The sequence below is a fragment of the Balaenoptera physalus genome, assembly GCF_965194825.1.
Source record: "Balaenoptera physalus genome assembly, chromosome: 6".
NCBI lineage: Eukaryota > Metazoa > Chordata > Mammalia > Artiodactyla > Balaenopteridae > Balaenoptera > Balaenoptera physalus.
This window is the reverse complement of record NC_138885.1, coordinates 76227622-76238702: the sequence shown is the minus strand read 5'-3', so window position 1 is coordinate 76238702 and position 11081 is coordinate 76227622. Positions and strand designations below refer to the sequence as shown.

Genomic DNA, 11081 nt, shown 5'->3' with positions numbered 1-11081 from the left:
AGGGATGCAAATGAACAACCAGATGAAGTATACAGGGTGAGATCCAGAAAGATCCAAAGCACAGGAATTTCTGTCCCCTTGGAGTTGGGGTGCACCACCCTCCCAGCATGTGGATGTGTTCACCAACCCAGAAGCTCTCCAAACCCTGTGGTTTAGCGTTTTTATGGAGGTTCCATTATACAGGCACGATTGATTAAATCATTGACCATTGGTGGTTAATTCAATCTCTAGCTCCTCTCCCCTTCCCAGAAGTCAGGGGGTGTGGCTGAAACTTCCAACCCTCTAAATGTGCCTTGATCATTTTGGTGAACAGCCCTCATCCTGAAGCTATCTAGGCGCTGCCAGCTACCAGTCCTCTCACTAGCATACAAAAAGACACTCACATCGCTTAGGAAATTACAAGAGTTTTAGGAGCTCTGTGCCAGGAGCTAGGGACAAAGATCAAATATCCTATTTTTTATTATATCATAGTATCACACAACCCTGAAGAAAGGCCCAGGAGTGTCAGGAGACAGGAAAGAAAAGCCAGTAAGCCCATGTCTTGGAGGGTAGTAAGCTAGAAGACAACACCTTCCCTAAACAATTTTAAGTATCTCGAGCAATATGGGCTTATATCTTTCAAGCAAGCAAGGTACCAGCATGGAGGTTAGCGATCAGGATGGGGACAGAGCAGGGCCTTTGCCCCTCAAATACCCCAAAAGCACACTCAGCTGGTGGTGTTTTCCTCACACAGGAGAAACCAAGCATGAAATACACATGGAATCCAATTCAATTCCAGAAACAGTTTGATCGCCTATTTAGAACAAAGAGACTGTTATGTTTCTCACAGAAGCACATTTAAGGAGAGCTGAGCCATGTTTAAATTTTGACAGTGCTACAATTCTCTGGGGACCAGCTGTCCAAGGAAAAGCAGCAAGCCCATGACATTCCCTGAACGGATAATGGCCGCCTGTCAGATCCTTGTTCACGGCGCACACTGACTGCACAGAGCAGTAGCGGTAGCGTAAGATGGAGCACATTGATATCCTACTCAGGGAGGGAGGTCTAGACGACAAGAATTTTATTTGTTTCTGGTCAATTCTTTAGCCTGTAAGGAACTCAAGGTAACCTCTGGGGGGGGGGAAATGGCTGGGGAGAGAGGATTGTAAACCTATTGCCTCAAACATAGAGGTAGCTTAGTGGGCTGGCCTTTCAGTCACGCCCAGAGGTCACATGGTCTCTCATTCCATCTCTGGGAAAAATCTGTGTCCTAGATTATAATTTCACTTTTTCATAAATCCTCATGGTCCCAACCCTACCATGTGGTTCCCCTCTTTGCATCCTTTTCATCTCATCCTCCATCTTTAATTGCAAGGATCACCCATGCTTTATAATGAAAAGTACTGGGAAAGAATCTGATATTCCAAACTCATCTCTTCCTGTCATTGCATGCAAAGGTTACTACCCAGACCAGCTGACCTTTGCTCAAGGTGACCACTCTTGGTCAGTCAGTTGAAAGAGAGTGACTAGAGAGGGAAGAATCAGTGGTTTGCCCCAGACCATGGTTATGAGCCTGCATGCTGGCAAGCTCACTGACGGCCTTATTTATACACCCCCGAAAGGGTAAGTGTTAAAGAAAGGGCAGCATTTCCTGGCTCACTAAGCCTAACTGATATTGTGAACAATAGAAGTTGTCAAAAGGTATATAGACAGCTGTGATTGATAATGTTTGGAACTTTCTTCTCTAAATTCCACCAGGAATTTTAGAATCACATTTAAATGCAAAGTTCAAAGTTTCAAAACACATAAAATTACTTAGAGCAAAAATAAGATTAGTACCCAGTAAAGGTCCATTGGACTTAAAATGAAAACCTGGACATGTTTTCCTTTTGAATTAGACAGTATCAATTTGGCAAACATATGAACCAAAATATTGAGTAAAATGAGTTTTACGCAGCCTTGTTAAGGTTTTTTCACATTCTCTAAATGAGACCAAAAGTTTCCCAAGTCAGGTAAATAAAATAAATAAAATATGCAGTGTTATCTTAGTGCTCACCACATAATAACTTTTTGGGTTTTTTTCTTTTTGGCCACACCACACGGCACGCGGGATCTTAGTTTCCCGACCAGGAATCGAACCCGCGCTTTCACGGAAGTGCCGAGTATTAACCACTGGACCTCCAGGGAAGCCCCCATAATAACTTATTGACCTCACATCTCAAAAGGACAGTGAGTGATATATCCTTTTAGATGTTTTTTAAATGATAATGAAAAGTGAATCTTAATAATAAAAATGACCATACTGATCACTTCCCACTTTGAAGAGATAAACAGGTAAATGAGATAGCTGGAGTTTCAAGGAGAGTAACGTGAATGAAATCTGACACTTGGCTAGTATTTTACTTGCCCACAGAAGGAGTGATTTTGATACCAAAGGTTGAAATAGGCTTTTCTAGGAGAAAAAGAAATTCAGGTCAAGTCAGAATAAGAGATGAAGGCATATATTGACTAAAGAACAGCTCTGCTGGATAGCTCTAAAATGGGAATATATGGAGGTGGAGTTTAATCACAGATTCCTTAAAGGTCAGGGGAAAGCAGGCAATGAACAAGAACTGCTTTTTGAACAGCTTAAAATTATAAGAATGTTCCAAACATAAGATTTAAGCTTAGGAATAAATAGGTTACTCACTTTTGTATTTTATTATTTCTAAACCGTCATTTAAGAATTTGGGTATTGTTTACCTATGGTAGTAGGTTTACTTTATTCCCTACTACCTTTTGCCCCTCTTATCAAGATTTCACAACAGAATATTATATCATTTTTTCGGGATTAGTTCTAAATTACCACATCTTTTTTGTAACCTAACACATGCCAATTATCTTAGTTTTTCCAAACTCTAATTCCCAGAGCCGGTAGAGACAAAAAAAATCCATTTTCACTTCCTTCTTTTGATTTGAAAAACAAACTTTTTATCATTCATATTTGTATCTAAAAGCACTAAATTCCCTTTATCATTGTGTATACTCTAAGGGTGACCGAAACAGGTTCCTCAGTGTAGCCATAGCAACACCCAGGGCTTTAAAATGGCCAACTGTGGCTAGTGATCTTAATTCTTTTCCATAACAAACACACTATCTGATACATATATCCCCTTGCAAAATCACTTGCTGTTACTATTGCTTTTTCTCTCCTGAAATGTTATCTTCCTTCCTTACCATTGCTTAGTGTACTAGCCCACTAATCTTCAAGACCCTGGACTTTATCTTTTTTCTGTGCTTTGAAAAAAATATATCAATAAAACACAAATGAGAAAAGAAAGATAAAAAAAATAAACACTGCATTATTTATGCTGATAGTAAATAACCAAGGCAGGGTGAGAAGAGAGCTGTCATCAACAGCAACATGACCAATGACAACAGGAACACAAATTTGTCACTGGCTTTCTGTCCAGTATCTATAATATTCTCTCTGGCTAAACATTATTTATTTGATAAGGTTTAATTATTAGATAATATTCATTAGTTATCAGCATTGTGTACATTGTTCTATTCAGAGAAATGAAGATAAAATAGATAAATTGCACAACAGATACAGATCACAAAAGATGTAGGGTAGAGTGGAGAACATTCCAGAAAGCAGGAAGAGCATGTGCAAAGACACAGAGGCATCCGGGAGAGGGAGGATGCAGCCTGTATCGATAGAAACTGAAGGATGTTTGATGCTGCACTAAACGTCAAGATGTGCACAGGAAGTAGTAAGAGGAGGTCAGAAGAGTCTGTGAAAGAAGGCAGGGATGGCAAGGCCACTGCAGAATAAAATTCAGATGGCTCGCAATGATTGGCAAACATTCCTGTCAAAGGCCAGACAGTATGCATTTTAGGCATAGGTTCAGGCCACCTATGGTCTCTGTCACAGATTCTTATTTGGTTTTTTGTTTTTCCAAGTGTGAAAACCATGCTCAGATCACAGGCAGTACAAAAGGAGGCCAGGGCTAGACTTGGCCCATAGGCCTCAGTTTGCTGCTTCTGCTGTAGTCAATTGTTTACCTTGTCATATTGCCAGAAGCTCCAGGCACTGGAGAGAGAAAGAGAAACCTAAGAGTTACTTCAAAGGAGCTAGCAGGACAATGAAGGATAAGTTGAGGTGGCCTAAAAACAATCCACCTGGCTGCCCAGGATGGGCTGTAGTGATATTACTGTCCCCCCATCCCATGGTTCATTTTAGTTTTTGAACGCTGAGGTGACAGAGAATAATACATAACTGAACATTTTGGAAAATAATACATACACAGGCACAGATTTAGGTTTCTTGGTATGATAACAAGTTTTTTGATCTTTAGAATTACTTGTCCTCTAGCTATCAAAGAAAGGCTTTGCTTTCAGAACCAGATCACCATGCAGTGAGTGCAATGTCCTTTTGCATTATAATTCATAGCCTCCTTTGAAAAAGCTTCTGAGTAGAAATCTTACCTGAGCAGTATTTGATTCTTCCTGCTTACTGTATCCATTTCACAAAATAAAAAGTCTCATACACAGAAATGAGGGGCTTAGCTACAGAGATTTTCAGGTATGTTCAGCGAACCTAAATTAGCTCACAACACACGCCGATAGCCAGTGGGGGCATATCTCCCTGCAAAGAACAAGCACCATATCTGTTTGGAAGACTCTCCATAAAAGATGAGGAAAAGAGGGCACTCTGCAATTATAGCTCACAGTTTTTTCCTTTGCCACCTGTATATCAGTAGCGAGGGGGGTAGCCATTAGACTGACTTAGTACTCACCCTGGGGACCAACACCCTCCCTATTGTGAGTCTAGCCGGGTGATAAAGCCCAAAGTCTTCCTGTGTCTGAGGCACATCCCTAGGCTGCTTCTATGCTTAAAAAAAATCAAGGTTTGTACTCAACGCAGGCATTAGACACCCCAATTTCCAACATGCTAGTTCTACCCCATGTCAATTAATAGTTTCACCAGAATCTAATTTTAACTAACTAAAAATTTCAACAAACTAGAACATAACCATCACATATTTCTGTATCTGGGGGAATAAGCAAGAGTTATTGGGGTTATAGTCTTAATAAAAAGAAAACACAATGAAAATTTTAAAAGAATAAACATAAAAACACAGTTCAAAAACTTAGAAATGAGCACAAATTAAGGAAAGCATACAATTAAAAACAGAAAGAACTGACCTTAGAACATGACATGGTTATATTTTGATTACTCAACTAACAATCAAAATCAGAAATGTGAAGTCTCCAGAGCTCTGAGAAGTGGGTGGCCTGCTTCTCTGCCGCAGGTGCAGCTCCCTCACCTGAGGCGGACCCCACTCGCCCTGGCGTGAGCCGGCGCCCCTGCAGCTGCTCCCCACGGCGCCCTCCGGTTCCTGCCACTGCAGCTACGGTGCCCTCGCCCTTCGGACGGTTGTAAAGAAGAAAGTCCCACTCTCTCCGTCAAAATGAAGTGGGATTTTAACTATTACCACGTTCATTCTGGAATTAAACCGGTAAAGCCTGATGACAGAAGACAAGGTTCCTACACTACTGCATATTTGGAAGGTTCTTATATAGACTGCATTAAAGACTATGAAAGGTTATCAGATTTTGGGTCACCGATTGTGAGCCCCAGTTTCGTAGAACTTGAAACTGAAAGCAAACCCTGGCATAATAAGGAAAATCAACATGTACGACACTTAACAGTTCAAATGACATAGAAGAACTAGAGACCAGTGGACCTTATGAAGACAGTGGCTACTCTTCATTTTCCCAACAAAGTGGCCTCGATGAACATGAAGACAGTAGCCTTCCCCTGGTGGAAAATTTCAGTGACAGTCCACAATCTTGCCCGCTATGGACACAAAGCGCAGACCAAGATCCCAACAAAAACTTGCTGCCGGCTCTTCATTCTGAAAAAGTGGTTTGTTCAACATTAAAACAAAAATGTAAACAAAATCCTAAAATAGATTGGGAGAAGCTGAGGGAATTTATATCCAGTGGAAATTTTAGACTACGGAATATAATTGGCAGGAAAACAGGCCTAAAGTGTGTAGATATTCTCAGTGAACTCTTTCAAAGGGGACTCAGACATCCCTTAGCAAATATTTTAACACAGCTCAGTGATATGGACTTAATCAAGTAAGTGTTGTTGTTTTGAGTTCATTAGTGTAAGCCATGAACACTTTTGTTAGGTGGCTCAGCACCACCAGCTCATGCAAAGACATAGCAGGGTAGTCTTGCACTATTGTTCAATTGAGGTGATGACCTTTGTCTGGTTGCTGGTATTTTACTACCTATGTGTCACTAAGAGGAAAGAAAGATAATTTTTAGAGTATGCATTTAATCCAGTTATTTCAAATTTCATATCTATGCTATTAGAAAACTATTTCTGTTAGATTGGGATCTTTGTTCCTTTGGTTCTGAAATTGTTCATAGGTAAGCTACATCTTTTAGTCTTAACTATAAAACAACAGCCTAGGTCTGGTGTACAGGTCCCATAGGCATTATGATTTTTTTTTTTAATTAATTTATTTATGGCTGTGTTGGGTTTTCGTTTCTGTGAGAGGGCTTTCTCTAGTTGTGGCAAGCGGGGGCCACTCTTCATCACGGTGCGCGGGCTTCTCACTATCGCGGCCTCTCTTGTTGCGGAGCACAGGCTCCAGACGCGCAGGCTCAGTAGTTGTGGCTCACGGGCCTAGTCGCTCCGCGGCATGTGGGATCCTCCCAGACCAGGGCTTGAACCCGTGTCCCCTGCATTGGCAGGCAGACTCTCAACCACTGCGCCACCAGGGAATCCCAGGCATTATGATTTTTGTCACACTTGAAAGTATAAAATAATTTCTGGTTTTGTTAGGCCATTTTCAAATTTGACAGTAAATCTGACAGTGATGAAAATACAGAAACCCACAAATGGGTCTGATTATTACTGTCTCTTAGAAACCTTGTCCTGACCCCCCTTTCTCATTCCACCACAGAAAACCTGTTAGGATGAGGTAACTGAGAATTAAGATGATTATCTAATCTATTGAATTAGATTGTCTCCAACTCAACTGGGTTCATTTTCGGCTTTTTGAAAAATTTTTTAGAGGTACTCTTTGTGTTACTTTACACTGGTCCATGGAATATAGCTAAAGCAAAACAGACATAAGTAAGTATTGATTTTTATTATTGGCCAGCTTCGTGAGAGATAATCAACATCACAACATTTTTGTTAACAAAATGGATTTTTTAAATTGATTTCTCCTAATAGCAGTGTGTCCTCAAGTTCTTTGAAATTTGTCTAATGTTAATAAATAACCAAGATGGTGCCATATATACAATGGGGCTTCTTATTTGATATTTGTGGATATTGTGAAAAAATGAAGTACGAAGTGTAGTGGTTCTTAAGCCTGGATCCACTTAGAATTACTTAACGGTGAGCTTTTAAAAAAAATACAGAGCCCTGGCCCCCATTTTAGATCAATTAAACCCAAGTGACTAGGCGTGGGCCATCCTTAAATTTTAAGTGCATGCCTCAGGCAATTCTAATGTATAGCCAGGTTTGAGAAGCACTGCTAATAGAAATTTCTTTTTTGCACTGTTAATGTTTCTGTAACATATGCATCTTAGCTCTTTGTAGTGCTTTAATTGTTTGCTTTATAATCATTTACTTTTCCAGTGCGTCTAAAGTGAGCACAACTTGGAAGAAGATTCGAGAAGATGATAAGGGGGCATTGCAATTGTACAATAAAGCAATACAAAGAATTACCATAAAAAAAAGGAATATGAAGTTTCATTAATGTTTTGTATTTTTTTAACATCTTTATTGGAGTATAATCGCTTTACATTGTTGTGTTAGTTTCTGCTGTATAACAAAGTGAATCAGCTATACGTATACATATATCCCCATATCTCCTCCCTCTTGCATCTCCCTCCCACCCTCCCTTTCCCACCCCTCTAGGTGGTTACAATCATTAATGTTTAAGTGGGCAAGAGAGCCTATGAAAAACAGCTCTATCTATTGCAAAGCTTATGTTCATTATTCAAAACACACAAAAGAAACAACAAACAAAATGTTATAAGGTACCACTATACCAAGTACCATACTAGATATGGGGATATAAAAATGACTAAAAGATGTCTTGGGCCCTTTTACTATAGCCCAGTGGAGGAGAAGATACATATGAATAGAGTAAAATGGAAAAAAATACCATTAAAATGGTATGTGTAAATTATTGGAGATATCTAAAGAAGGAAAAAATAAAGCCTTCACAAAGGTGACATGTGAACTAGCTCATTTGAAACTGTGACTTACTACACAAATGAAATGTCTCATCATTCTATTTATAACAAGAAATGTACGTTCTTAGTCGGATGATGTAAACCACACATGCTCCCTGAACTGCCCCCTGCCACATCGGCCCCTGTGGGCCTTTGTCATACCTCTGGATCCCTCAAGGTCCCCAGAGTGAACAGTGTCTGTGGCGGCCAAAGCACATCCGCGCCTGGGCAATAAATAGGTCAGTGACCACAAGTGTGTAATGAGTTTAAAAAGTGCCGAATATTTTGGAAGTCAAGAGAAAGAAATTTTTTCGGGACCCCTTCGAAGCTCTTTGGTTTCCTTCCTCTTTCTCTTGTATTTCCCTCTGATCCTCCCTCTCTGTGCCTCACTCAAACCCCACCCTTCCTCTGGGGAATATTCCAAGTTCACTTCGAGTATGATCATCACCAAATATTGATGATAATAACAAATCACATTTATCACACACCCGTCAGCTTGTGTCTCCACGTTACAGTCAATATGTGAAATAAATGAATGAACCTTCATAACAAACATACGAGGGAAGTACTATAATTTTCTCTATTTTTGGGTGAGAAGTGTAACACTTAGAAAGGTGATGTAACTAGCCAGAGATCACACTGTTATTTGCAGTTATCCCTCTATAACAACAATTATAATAGCAATTATTAATGAAAATTGTTCAAGTTATAAATAATACTAATTTAAAATATCTGGCAATTACCTTCTGCCAGGTTCTTTACAGGTATTTTAATTCTCAGAAGAACCCCACAATATAAAAATTATACCTACTTAAGTTATTTCGCACAAGGTTTCTTTAATATTAGCGCCCAGGAGGTTTCCCACCACCCTTTTCTCCCTCCACACCACTCTCTGCCCTGGACTACTGCATCTATCACACCAAAGCTGATGTCAGTAATACTGAATACTGGCATTTTTACTGGGTTCACCTAATAAAATATGGTATTATGTTATCGTGTGGAGACTTCTGGGAAGTTCATAAGAAGGACCCTTATTATAGACCTGGAAGGATTTCTAGTGAAATATTCAGAAACAGTTGTAGGACTTCATCTCATCAAAGCTAGGAATGGGGAGAAAAGGAGATAGGAAAAGAATAAAAAGTGTAAATGCTCAGAAACTAGAGAAAGCCAGGCAGGGTCAGCCTATAACCGGTCCAGCTCCCTGGGCCAACAACGTGGACCTAGACCCAAATCCCACCTGTTCTGACCCCCCCACTCCACCCCACTATCCACTCATCCCTGAGACCTTCTATTTTATATTTTCCCTTCTATGCCCATGGCAAAATGCTGACGCAGCTTTGTCAGTGTGGATGCACATAAAGGAAAACATGATGGAAAACTTTTAAATATGTTTGAACAACTTGGGTGTATGAATCCATTTCTTCAACATTGAATTTTATGTAATCTAAATACAGATCAAGTATTTCTGATGAAAACTTAGCATCCTAATCGAGATGGGCTATAAAACACACACTGAATTTTGAAGACAGTATTAAAAAGAAAGAAAACAGTTATTAATACTTTGAAAACTTGATTACATGATAAAATGATAATACTTTCTATATACTGAGTTAAATAAAATGTATTATTAAAAAAAAAAAAAAAAAGAGAAAGAAATTTAAAGGAGAGAAACTCTCCAAAACAGTCTGTAATAACCTATAAGAATATTTCTGAGAGACCTTAATGGAGTTCAAAACAGAGAATTTGACAAGTTGAATCATTGGTTCAAAGGAATAAATCCCAGATACTCTGTAGATATCGTTTTCCAAAACTCTGACTTTTGAGAACTCAAACTTTTTCTCCATAATAATTACCATCTTTCAGGTCCATTAGTTTCATGGATGTTGTCTATTGTTATTTTCTTCTTTCCCTCCTCCTTTCCATGAGAAACCGCTTCTTATTCCCAATCCTCAAAATTTTTTAAGTTTTATTTTTGAAATATTATTAACCCAAATAAACTATATATACAAATATCCCTTCTTTTACTGATACAAAATAAGAATGACATCTTCTCAAGTTTACTAGTTTAAGAACAGGAAGGTACAAATTCATGGTAGATTTCATTTTTACTTGATTTGACTTGTTACATGTTTAAAATTTTGGCAAAAATAATCCAACTAACAAAATAATTTAATTGACAAAATGGAGCATATTGCCTACACTCCTGTTTATTGCATGAAAACAAGTGATGTTAAGTGATATTAAGCAGGCTCTGTGCTAGCCACTGTCTTTTATGTTGCCTCATAAGCATCATCTCAGAAATTATCACATATTCAAGCACTTTCAGACACTAGTAAGCAGGTGGACATGGTGTTGTCTTAATATAGGTATGATGTTCAGTGATGCTCACCTTTTTAGTGATAGGAAAACAACATTTAATTTACACTCACTCACCTAGAATGGAGCCTATGTTTGGTCCAGACCACACCCTAAAACATACTGGGCCAGCCATGAGGAACTGATTTTCAGTCTGGAAGCATCAGTGGACCACAGTGGTTGTCTACAGTGGGCATTACTCTAGTTGTTGGTAAGCATATTGCACAAGTTGTTGAATAGTTTTAATATCATCCCCGCAGCATGTGATCAGCCAAGGCAAGCCCTTCTCTTAATAATCAACAGCACATGAAAAAGTTTTGGTAACGCCTCCTCTCAAATTTTACATGGGCTACCTTAGCCCCTAATGATAAACAGTCAGTGCTAAAGATCTCTCATTTCTTCTCAGAGCAGAGAGAGATTTTTATTTTATTAGTCCAGTTTCTTTTTAGTCTGCCAGCAAATAATTATTATCACTCTCAAAGTGAAAATAAGTT

At 39.1% G+C, this 11081-nt stretch overlaps 1 pseudogene across 1 annotated transcript; it reads left to right on the top strand.

Moving 5' to 3' along the window:
• The first annotated feature begins 1540 nt into the window (after positions 1–1540).
• LOC309662906 (F-box only protein 5 pseudogene) lies at positions 1541–6481 on the top strand (annotated as a pseudogene). Its single transcript has 2 exons — positions 1541–1602; positions 5233–6481. The product of its transcript is annotated as an F-box only protein 5 pseudogene (transcript).
• Positions 6482–11081: the final 4600 nt, after the last annotated feature.